We start from the raw sequence: 10,574 nt of genomic DNA on the forward strand, positions 1-10,574 counted from the left end.
GGGATCCAAATTCAGATTCTTATAATAAGCATTCCAAGCATTCTTATTAACTCAGCATCTCTGCAGCCCCTCCCTACCCCAGTTTTTATTTTCATCTAAGCAATCCTTATTCATGTGTTAAAATCAAATTTGGCAAAGACGACATTGTCAGAGTGTGTTATGCATATGTGTGCACACACAATGTGCACACACACAAAGTGTGCTTCTAAATGCTTTATCTATGTTAACTCACTTGATAGTGACAGCTTGCTATTACTATCATCCTGATGGGACTCTGGGCTCATGGAAGATTATTTGCATATAAAAGTTCAAAGATACTGCAGTGGTCGTGTTGGATTATAGACAGGCAGTGTAGCATAGAGATTGTGTGTCACTCATCCCCACAATGGCACCACCATGCCTTTCTTCCTGATACCTAGTTCCTTTTCTCCAAGACTTTGTGTTCTTTTTTCAACATATACTTTTTTTTCCTGATGTTTGCCTCTATATTTCCTTGACTCTATATAGTCATGGCTATTTTCATATTTATTAGCTTTTGATAATATCTACTGAATGCCTATGTGTGTGTTGACAATAGTTTTGCTGTAGCGATGGTCCTTTGTTTCCTCCCTCACCCTCTGCATCTTGCTTATCAGTATTGCTTATCTACCAGCATTAACCTGATTTTAGTTATGCAAAATTTTATGATGAACTAGATTTATATAATGATTGTATTTTTCTTTCTTACTTGGATTTTATTTCCTTGGGATTAATACATTTTTATTTATTTGCTTGTATATGAAAATATTATTTTGCCATCCAGAGTTAGAGGCTATCAGATATGTTTTCCTCATTGTTCAAATATGTGAAATCATTCACCAAGTACAGAGCTTTTTCTGCCAGTAGAAATCTCCAGTCTTAACCCAGCAGTAACCATCTATTCCATGCATCTGCTGTCCTGCTCTACCCCAGGACTGTCCATTTTTGGTCTTATTTTCTAGGTCTTATGTCACATTTCTCAGATTGACTTCCTTGCTGTGTTATATAAGAGTTTCTTTCCTAACTCTGCATTATAAACCTTCTCAAAGATCATTGGCTTAAAGCAATTTCTCTTCTCTACTGTTCAGTGGGTTTACTGGGTTGTTCTGTGCCAGGGGAGATAGCTAGTGACTGGGGTGCAGTGACACTGGCAGTCATCGTAAGCCTTGGTGGTTTTGCAGAGTGAGGATGACTCTCTCACACAGCTGGAGGACAATGTTGGCTGTTGGTTGGCTGCTCAGCTTGGGCAGCTAACCAAAGCACCTACATATGGACTCCCCATGTAGTATGGAATTTTTACAGCACAGATTGGTGAGGGATATTGGGATTGCTGAGGTAGAATCCCAAGAATGAACTTTTAAAGATGCCCAGAAGTTGTCAGCAAGGTTTCTCACTATTAGCCATGGATGGCCTCCAATCTCTCTTTACCTATATTCTTGTCTTCTAGAGAAATCATAGCTATGGTTTTGTTTTGTAATATACTATAAAGGTCCATGTGTTGCAAGCTTGGTCTCCAACTTGTGGTGCTAATGGGAAGTTCTAGAATCTTTAAGAAATGGGAGGTCTGATGTTACTGGAGCCATTTGGAGGGTTTTACAACACTAGTCTCTCCTGTACATGTTCGTTCTCCCTCTGTCTTCCTTGTATACTCTTTTCATAACCCATGATGTAAGCAGTCTCACCTACCACACATTCCTACCATTATATATTGTCTCACTACAGGCACAAAGGCCATGGGTCAAAGTGGTAATGGACTGAAATCTCAACACCCCCAGTCCAAATAAAGTCCCCTTCTTACAAGTGGATGGTGTTGGGTGGTTTGTTTTTGTTATTGTTGCACTCACATTAACAGAGTGAAAGAGAAGCAGACACCAGGGAAACTCAGCATGGGTGTCGATGGATAGAAAGACTAGTTGGAAACCATCTGCGAGACCAGCTGCCTTGGTTGCCTATGCTACTGTCATCAGGGAACTACAGCCCTCTGTCACTTCAACACAATGATACTTTCATTTTCCACTAGTGTTTCTCTTCTCTTCCCCTCCAATGTATATCTTCACATTCTTCCTGAGGACACTGGAATCCTATGTGTTTAGGTGGAGGATAGAGAGAAAGGGTGTGGGCTGCAAGAGACATCTTTATTTACTATCAGTTTTGGACAAGAAATATCACAGATCACTGTGTTTGTTTCCTATTCTCAAGAAGCAGGCACATGGCCAAACAGACACAAAGGGGTCTAAGAAAAATAATTTGTGTGTGTGTAGAATATGTGCTTAAGGAATGCTTGATGAACAGAAGAAACATGGCTCTTCTGTGGCTAGCTAGTTGTATCTACTCTTCTCTCTCTCTCTCTCTCTCTGTCTCTCTCTCTCTCTCTCTCTCTCTCTCAGGGAATGACTGGTTTTGGCAGAAACAGGTCCCATTTGTTGGAAAATTCAGTAAAGCCAGCGCTTGGAAAATTTCCTGAGCTGATTCCATCACACTACTCTTATTAAACATGGCCCTGGAGTTTTAGTAGCTGCTTTGAGTAAGACAGCTGGGATCATGCTGTGGCTTCTTTCTAATTGCTCTCCTATACCTCACCTGTGTATTATCTCAGACTACTGCCTTGGCATGTAGAGGGTAATGGTTTAATCTCTTTGGTGGGCACTCTCCAGGTTCCCTCACTGTGCTGTGTGTGTCACATAGTTATTGCCTGGTTGCCCAGGTCTGACAAGAGGCAGTTTTCCCCCAAGCCTTTACCTCTTTAGCATTCTATTCTGCAGAGCTAATGTGTCTTCGTGCTGCTATCACAGCCATCCTTCTTCTTTTGCTTTGTGCTTGTTTAAGTATTTAGAAGAGTTTACATGTTGGCATCCCTTCATCTATTCAGTTTGTGCTTATGGAGTTTATAAGTTTTAATTCCTTCAAGATCTTAGTCTGGGGAGAGGCTACAAGTTTTCTCCCAGTTGAGAGTGCCCACAGTTATCAACTTGGTTATCTCTATGTGGTGATCACACAATAGGCCTAGAAATCTTCCCAAGTACTTAATCCCAAGGCAGGAGTGACACCCAGTGACATTTGCACCATGGACTGTGAGTATCTTTTTCTATCTTTATTTATTTTCAACTGCTTTGCTAAGACCCATATGGAGTTGCTGGATAGGAGGTTCTGAATGTCAGATTCCAGGGGTGTTCTTAATGGCCATGCATAGACTACTAGTAGAAAAGTCCAAAGCCTTTGGAACCCTAAACTTTGCTACTCTTTTCAGTATGAATAAGCCACAGTTTCTTTGTCTGTAGAATACTACACACACACACACACACACACACACGCACACACACACACACACACAAAATACTAATAACACCTATACTACAAAAATCTATTTTGAGTGTTTAAACTAATGATGAGAGAAAGTGGCCTTATCGTGAAGCTTAATGAGTTATAACTGATCTTATTTCTATTTAAGTTTTTCTCTATCAACAGAATCAGAAAGTTTCTAGAAGCTACTGGCAAATCTTTTTTGACAATTTCAAACATCATGACACTAGCAGACAATGGCTATTTAAAGAAAAACCTCATTTAAATACTTGAGAGGAGCTAGCTCCTTATCTTTCCCATAAATCTTCTTTGCTTCTCATAATGCAGAAATGAGTTCCAGGCTTGGAGATAGCAATATCAGGGCAATATTTTATGGTGTTATTGCATTTTGTATCCAAACATGCCCTGAGGATTTTATAAGCAAAAATGAAATTTCCTCACATCCCTGTGGCACAGGCATTTCATTACTAAATTTATAGACAGATAAACAGTGCTTCACAAAAATGAAAACTTTCTCCCCCAGCCTTGGCTGTGACTAATGGGATTTGGCAAAAAACAGCTCTCTGCCCACCTCTGTGCACCTCATATCCAGGTTGTGTAACAGGAATCCCCCATGTACCTGGAGAGATGTGAGAAAGGGAAATTAAAGAAAAGAATTTTCATAAAGATGCTGGATGTGGGAATGGATTGGAATATGGAGTGGGGAGAAGGAGGCTGGAGGGAGCATTGCTGAAATGCAGTGTGGTAAAGATTGGGTTTTGTTGACAAACAGAGGAATAACTTGGAGTTTGCTCAATAGAAATAGAGTGTGCCCTGCCTCCACACAATGTACAACTTGACAAATTTGAACAACCTCTTGAACTTTAGGTTCCTTGTCCAGTTGTCTTTGTTTTGGCTCTTTTGATTAGTAAGCTCCATCCTCATCTTTCTATATTCAACTGGGAAAGTGTTAACTGTCTACATACAACATGCCAGCTACCCTAAAGGTCATCACTCTGTTGATCCCTGCTCACCACCTACTATTTTTTTTTTAATCCAGAAAAGATACTTCTTTTAACATCCTCCACAGTTCTTGCATTGGAACAGATAGAATAATTCTTTGAGATTAGCCTCTCCTGATATGAAATTTGATTGCTTTCAATAAATATTGATCAATTGTTTTTAAGGTCATAGTATGACTAGGTGGGATCAATAAAGGTTTCAAAGATAAATGAAGATGCAGCTATTGCTCTTCTGAAGCCAGCACTCAGTGTTGAAGACAACTGAGGAAGGTGAACCTTAGTACAATGCATCTGGGGATGCATGCACTTTTTGAAAGAGCTCCTAAGCTTCTACATTCGAAAGATGAGGAAAAGACCTTGCATGGAATGTCCTCCAACACAGCATCAAGATGATTGTCTTCAGACTGAGTAGCAGCAAAGGTGGGGTTGGAATTTTGATAAGAGAAGAATGTATGTAGGTAGAGGGTTAGTGTAGGCTACCACATCAAGGTGTGACACAGACACAGATAACTGGGAAAGCAATCAATGTCTGGTTAAAACCAAAAACAGTTGGCAGTTGAGGAGAGCTATTTATATTTTTAATGTTTCACTATCCCCAAACATAAAAGAAGACAAAATCAACACATGCATACCTAAGACTCTTCAGACTTAGCAGCTTACTCTTTCTGAGTGTGTAGTATTTTACAGACAAGAAAACTGTGATGTAGGAAATTTATGATGTAGATGTTTAAACACACCCACAGCCTTGTTCAACTTCTGGAGCAATGGTTCTCAACCTTCCTACTGCTGCAACTATTTAACAGATTCTTCTGCTGTGATGACCCCCAACAATAAAATTATTTCATCATTACTTCATAGCTGTAATTTGCTATGGTAAATCATAATATAAACATCTGTTATGTAGGATAGTGACTCTGTGAAAGGGTTATTTCACCTTCAAAGAGGGAGCAACCCCAATAGGTTGAGAACTGCTATCCTTGAGGCTCTCTCTGCTCCTTGGCTACTGATGGTGTATACCTGTGACCTCTGCCTTAATCTTCACATGGCCTACTCAGTCAGTGTCTTTCCCTTTTCTGTCTTTCACATAAGGATATTTGTCTTGACTTAGAGCCCACTCAGATATTCCAAAATGATGTCACCTAGAGTAATTTACAAAGGCATCATATGTACAAAATATTATTTCAGAGAAGACCACATTCAGAGATTTGGAGGTTTAGATTATAGACATGTTTTTGGAGGGAGTGGGAAAAGGGCTCTACCAAAGCTTCTACAGATTTGTCTATATGATATACATATATCTGACCAAGCCAGACTAGTCTGTCAACAGGTTCTCCAGTGCAGGATTGAGGATTAAAAAAGAAAAAAGACAACTAGACAACATTGTAGCATGACCCCAGCCAGTTCTGAGGCTGAGGCAGGTTTATTTTTTCCAATCTGCTTTTATATAATTTTAATTACACACAAGTAATAAGGTCAGTTCTAGGTTGAGGAATAAACAAAACAATAAACACAAATAGTTAAGGAAAAAGCAAGGCAATAAACAAAGTCCCATGATCATTGCTGTGATCACTGTTTCTAAGGGCTTATCAGGATGACCAAGATATCTGAGCCTACTTCCCTGTCCTAGCCCTAAATCAGATTCTTGCTTGAAGCCTACTTCTTTGTTTTAGCCTAAAATTAGATTCCTGCCTGAACTTACTTCCTGTTCTAGCCTAAAATTAAATTCCTGCCTGAGCTTACTTCCTTGTCATGGCTCAATGTCAAATTCCTGCCAAATGGCTCTAAAAGCTCTCCACACATAAATAATGGTACCTGCCTCAAGGTATGTCCTCTTATAGGACTCACTTGAAGGCATGGGATCCTCGAGAACTCTGTGTACTCACTCTATAGTCAGCAACTGTTCCCTGTGTGTCTGTGCTTTAGTGGATGTTATCAATATGTATATGTTTGTGTTTATACTTGAGGATATCTATTATATAGATATACAGATATGCAAAGATCTTTTTCTATGTTGCTCCTTGTTCTTTGCCACCATGACTGGAAAATTCTGGACACCATTTTCAAATTCTCTTTGTCTCTATTCTCAGCCAGACTACTATTCATGCTTGAGCTCTTTCTGAAAACTTTATCTAGAGAAATAAACTAGCAAAATCAAGAGTTTCTCCCTGCATTCTGTTTATTAGCTTTCAACTTTCTAGATTTAAAGTTGTGACCTTCATTGACAGGATACAATGATCCAGCAATAAGGAAGTAATAACATCATATCAGTACAATTATGCTAGTTTTGATTGATGACAAACCTCTAACTCCTTTTAAGTATCACAGTCTATGGGCCAGTGAGATGGCTCAGCTGGTAAAGGCGAGCCTGACAACCTGAGTTCTATCCCAGGACCCACATGGTGGAATGAGAAAACCAACACTCTTGGGTTGTCCTCTGACTCCCACATGTACATGTTGGCACATGAGCATTCCTCCTCTAATAAATATACTAAAACTTAAAAATTATCATAAGTGCTTATTATTTATTGTCCCATGTCTGTAAAGAGTTTGTCTTTTCATACACTTTCCATATTCCCATTCCAAATTTTGTTGTTTGCATGGGGAGAGCTAGTGTAGTGTTGTTATTCCATTATTGTCAGAGTGAAGTTCTTTTATGTGCATACATACATACATACATACACACATGCGTATATGTGCAAAAATCAAGGAGAATCTTAGAATGAAAAACTCAAGAGAGTTTTATGTTTATTTTTCCCTGCCAGCCATGAGAGAACAATTTCTCATCCAGAGGTATGAGATTTATCTTTCTCTTTTGCTCTTGGGAGTTTAGAAGGTAATTCATTATGAATATCAATTATCAATATCCATGTCTTTAGACTTTGTGGTAGACAAGCTTGATGGCACTGGTTTAAGATATACAGAGATAGTATAGTGTCTATGTAGAGTCCATCCAGAAAGGGGTATTTTTGTAGTAAGTGCTTCTCTTCATTTATTACCCAGATAAAGGAGGCTATGCTTATAGGTTTGTGAATAGCACAACAAAATCACTAAGTCAGGAGAGTTGAAGCAATCTACAGAGGACTAAGGATGTCACATGAGACCCAACTTTAATTCATGAAAGGCTGCCTTGTGGAAGGATTGCATTCTTTTGAGTGAACCACATGGTTGCAGTAGGCTTGATGAGGGTTATACAGGGAAGAATAATTTGTTGAGTTGGAAAATGAGTCTTCTATTTTAAGAAAAGCTCTCTAAAGATAAGGTAGTTATTGCCTATCAGAAGAAGTGTGATGCTTTTGATTGCTTTCAAGCAACCTCAAACTACCCCAAAATTTGAAGCTTAAAACAACACCTTTTATTATCTCACATTTCATTGGGCAGGATTCCAGGCAGATTCAGCAGGTCCATTCTGATATTGGTTTACACGGCAGAAACCAAAGTGTTCTTTTACATGAGCTCCAATGTAGAGGTTCAGGAGAGAGTCGTGTTCTAGCACATTGGGTCCCTGGCAGTATTTAGTTTTGTGATGCTGCAGCACTGAGCTCCTGGCTCCTGCTGACTGCTTTCTGGTATTTGTGTTTGGTTTCTAGAGGTCATCTACATTCCTTGACTTGCCTTCTCCATCTTCAGTTCTTTGGGAGGTAGGATATTTTCTGCTTTGAATATCACTGGCTCCTTCTTCTGCCATCAGTGGTAAGAAATTCTTTGTTTTAAGAAGTTTTAAGGAATTAGGTTCAATATATTTAGACAACAAACAACACAATGACAGGAGTGATTGCTCCTCACATGCACAGGCTCCAGGGACTAGATAAATTCTGTCTACTTCATGATGTATCCCAGCAGAGAAGAGGTGACCATTTAATACCATATCTCCATGCTTCTCAATAAAGAATGTCCCTAACTAGGAGAATTTTAAGGCCTCTGTATTCTTTGAATTATATGAGCATTTTATTTAAACTAGGAAAGGAAATAGGAACATCTCAGAAAACACTGCCTAACATAGTAAATTTAACTAGTCATTCTATTAGCCAGCATTAAATAACTCACCATAGTGCATTGATTAGTTTTGGTTGCAATACCATGTCTATTTATTTCTTTTGTTCTCTTACAAGCAAAGAGATTTCTCTTGATCCACCTTGCTACTGTTTCATTTGCCTGAGATCCTGCCTGTGGTAGTTTGAGTGAAAATGGCCCCCATAGGCCCATAGGTAGAGGCACTGTTAGGAAGTTGTGCCTTGTTGGAGTGGGTATGGCTTTTTTGGAGTAAGTGTGTCATTGGGGATAGGCTTTGAGGGTCTCAGATGCTCAAGCCAGGTCCAATGTCTCTCTTTTCCTGTTGCTTGACAGTCCAGAAGAACTCTCAGCTACCTCTCCAGCACAATGTCAACCTTCAGGCTGCCATGCTTTCCGCTTTGATGACAATAGACTAAATCACTAAACTGTAAGCCAGCCCCAATTAAATGTTTCTTATAAAGTTTTTCATGGTCATATTGTCTCTTCACAGCAATAGAAACCCCAATTAAGACACTGCTCCTATTTTTCTGCATACCAGGGATGTTCAGGATCTTGTGACTTGTACCTTAAAGACATTCCAAATGTGACAAGCTGAAGGTTTAGTTATCAGCCTGGAGTGAAGTTGGGAGATCATGGAACCTTTAAGATGTGGGGTCCATTGGAAGGAAGTTTAGTCATTGGAAGAGCACCATTGAAGGGATATTGGGATTCCCAACTTTTCTAACAATTCTTGTTTTCAGGCCACCTTGAGGTAAGCAGCTTTGCTCTGTTTATGTTCTTCATTCTACCACAGGCTTGAAAGCAGTAGAGTTCATCAAGCATGAGACAGAAGAAACCTTCAAGATCTGTATCTTATGTCATTTTTGTCACAGCAATGCAAATTCTGACACAGCTAAAATTGATCTACCTATTAGTGTCTTTCCCTATCTTTCTGCAAAACTCTTTTCTAGATAATTAAAGTTTCCAAGGAGAAGAAATACAGGACACCTTTGCACAAGGAACTCAACATGTAGTATGGTTAATGATTTGTGCACAAATAATTGTTTTTTTAAAAATGTAAGTAGCCATAAAGTTTCTTCAGTTGTAGGAATACATAGGTAAGAAATCTTGCAATTAAAAGAAGATGGAAAATCGACTCTCCCCATCCCCCTGGTTAACCAGGAAATAGTTTGTGACAGTTAGATTCTGACCTGGATCTTGGAAGATAAGAAGACCTAAGGCAAGAGGTGAGGTAAGAGGAACATGCCAGTTAGAGGGAATTGTGGATAATACCAGAGAAATAGGCTGGAGTTTTATGGGCACTCTGAATGAGTTTGCACCTGATTCAGTAGGCAGCTGGAAGCACCATGCTAAATGTGCATAATGATACTGGTACCTCCTCCAAAAAGAAAAGAAAAGAAAGCAAAACAAAACAACTTTGCATATTCAAGGAAATTCAAATATTCATAAGGAACATATGCACAGGGCTGTAATGACATACACTAAACTTTAACAACAGATAATAAACTAAAAATATTCCTAGGGAAGAAAGCAGGCCTGGCTTTTTTCCATCCTTTCATTTCCTTTGCCTTTGATTCTCATTGGTATTGTTTTGTTGCCTGAAGTTGCTTTTCCTGTTTGTCAACAAGGCTTGTTTGACACTGTGAAAGCCCTGGATACATTATCAGTTCTCTTCTTCTACTTTTCCTTAGCTGCTTTCCCTGTATCTCTCAAAAGCATATTGTGAATCTCGTGGAATGTATACATTCAAAAACAGCTTTAATAGTCTAAGAAATATAAAATAAAATAAAGTCAATTTTACTTCTTAGCGTATTCCCAGGATGGCCTTCTGTTGACTGTAAAGGGTTATTTTATCAATCGCTGTAGAAAACATGTGGTTCAGGGTTGGTGAGCTAAAGCCTGCCACTGCTGGAGACAGCCAGGGGCTTAGGTGACAGTTATTGTAATCATTTGTGTAGGTCTCTCATCTGGTTGGGTTCTGGAAATCTAGGTCATCTGCTATCCAGCACCCACTGCCTGAAGGTCTCTATTATTCGGGAATTCTTTCCATGTGACTTGGAAAGAACAATGGCATCTTTAGAACGACTAGGATTTACCACTGGTGATGTTTGTATTAGCTGAGGGATTCCTCCCTCATCCTCCCACTTCATTTAGTCTTCTAGGACCAGTTAGAGAACAGACTTGATCCATGTCTGGTGCCTGGTTCCATTTAGATTCATCTGTTTTGTCGAGAAGGTCAACTTT

This window comes from Mastomys coucha, unplaced genomic scaffold (genome assembly GCF_008632895.1).
Source record: "Mastomys coucha isolate ucsf_1 unplaced genomic scaffold, UCSF_Mcou_1 pScaffold6, whole genome shotgun sequence".
In the NCBI taxonomy this organism is placed as follows: domain Eukaryota; kingdom Metazoa; phylum Chordata; class Mammalia; order Rodentia; family Muridae; genus Mastomys; species Mastomys coucha.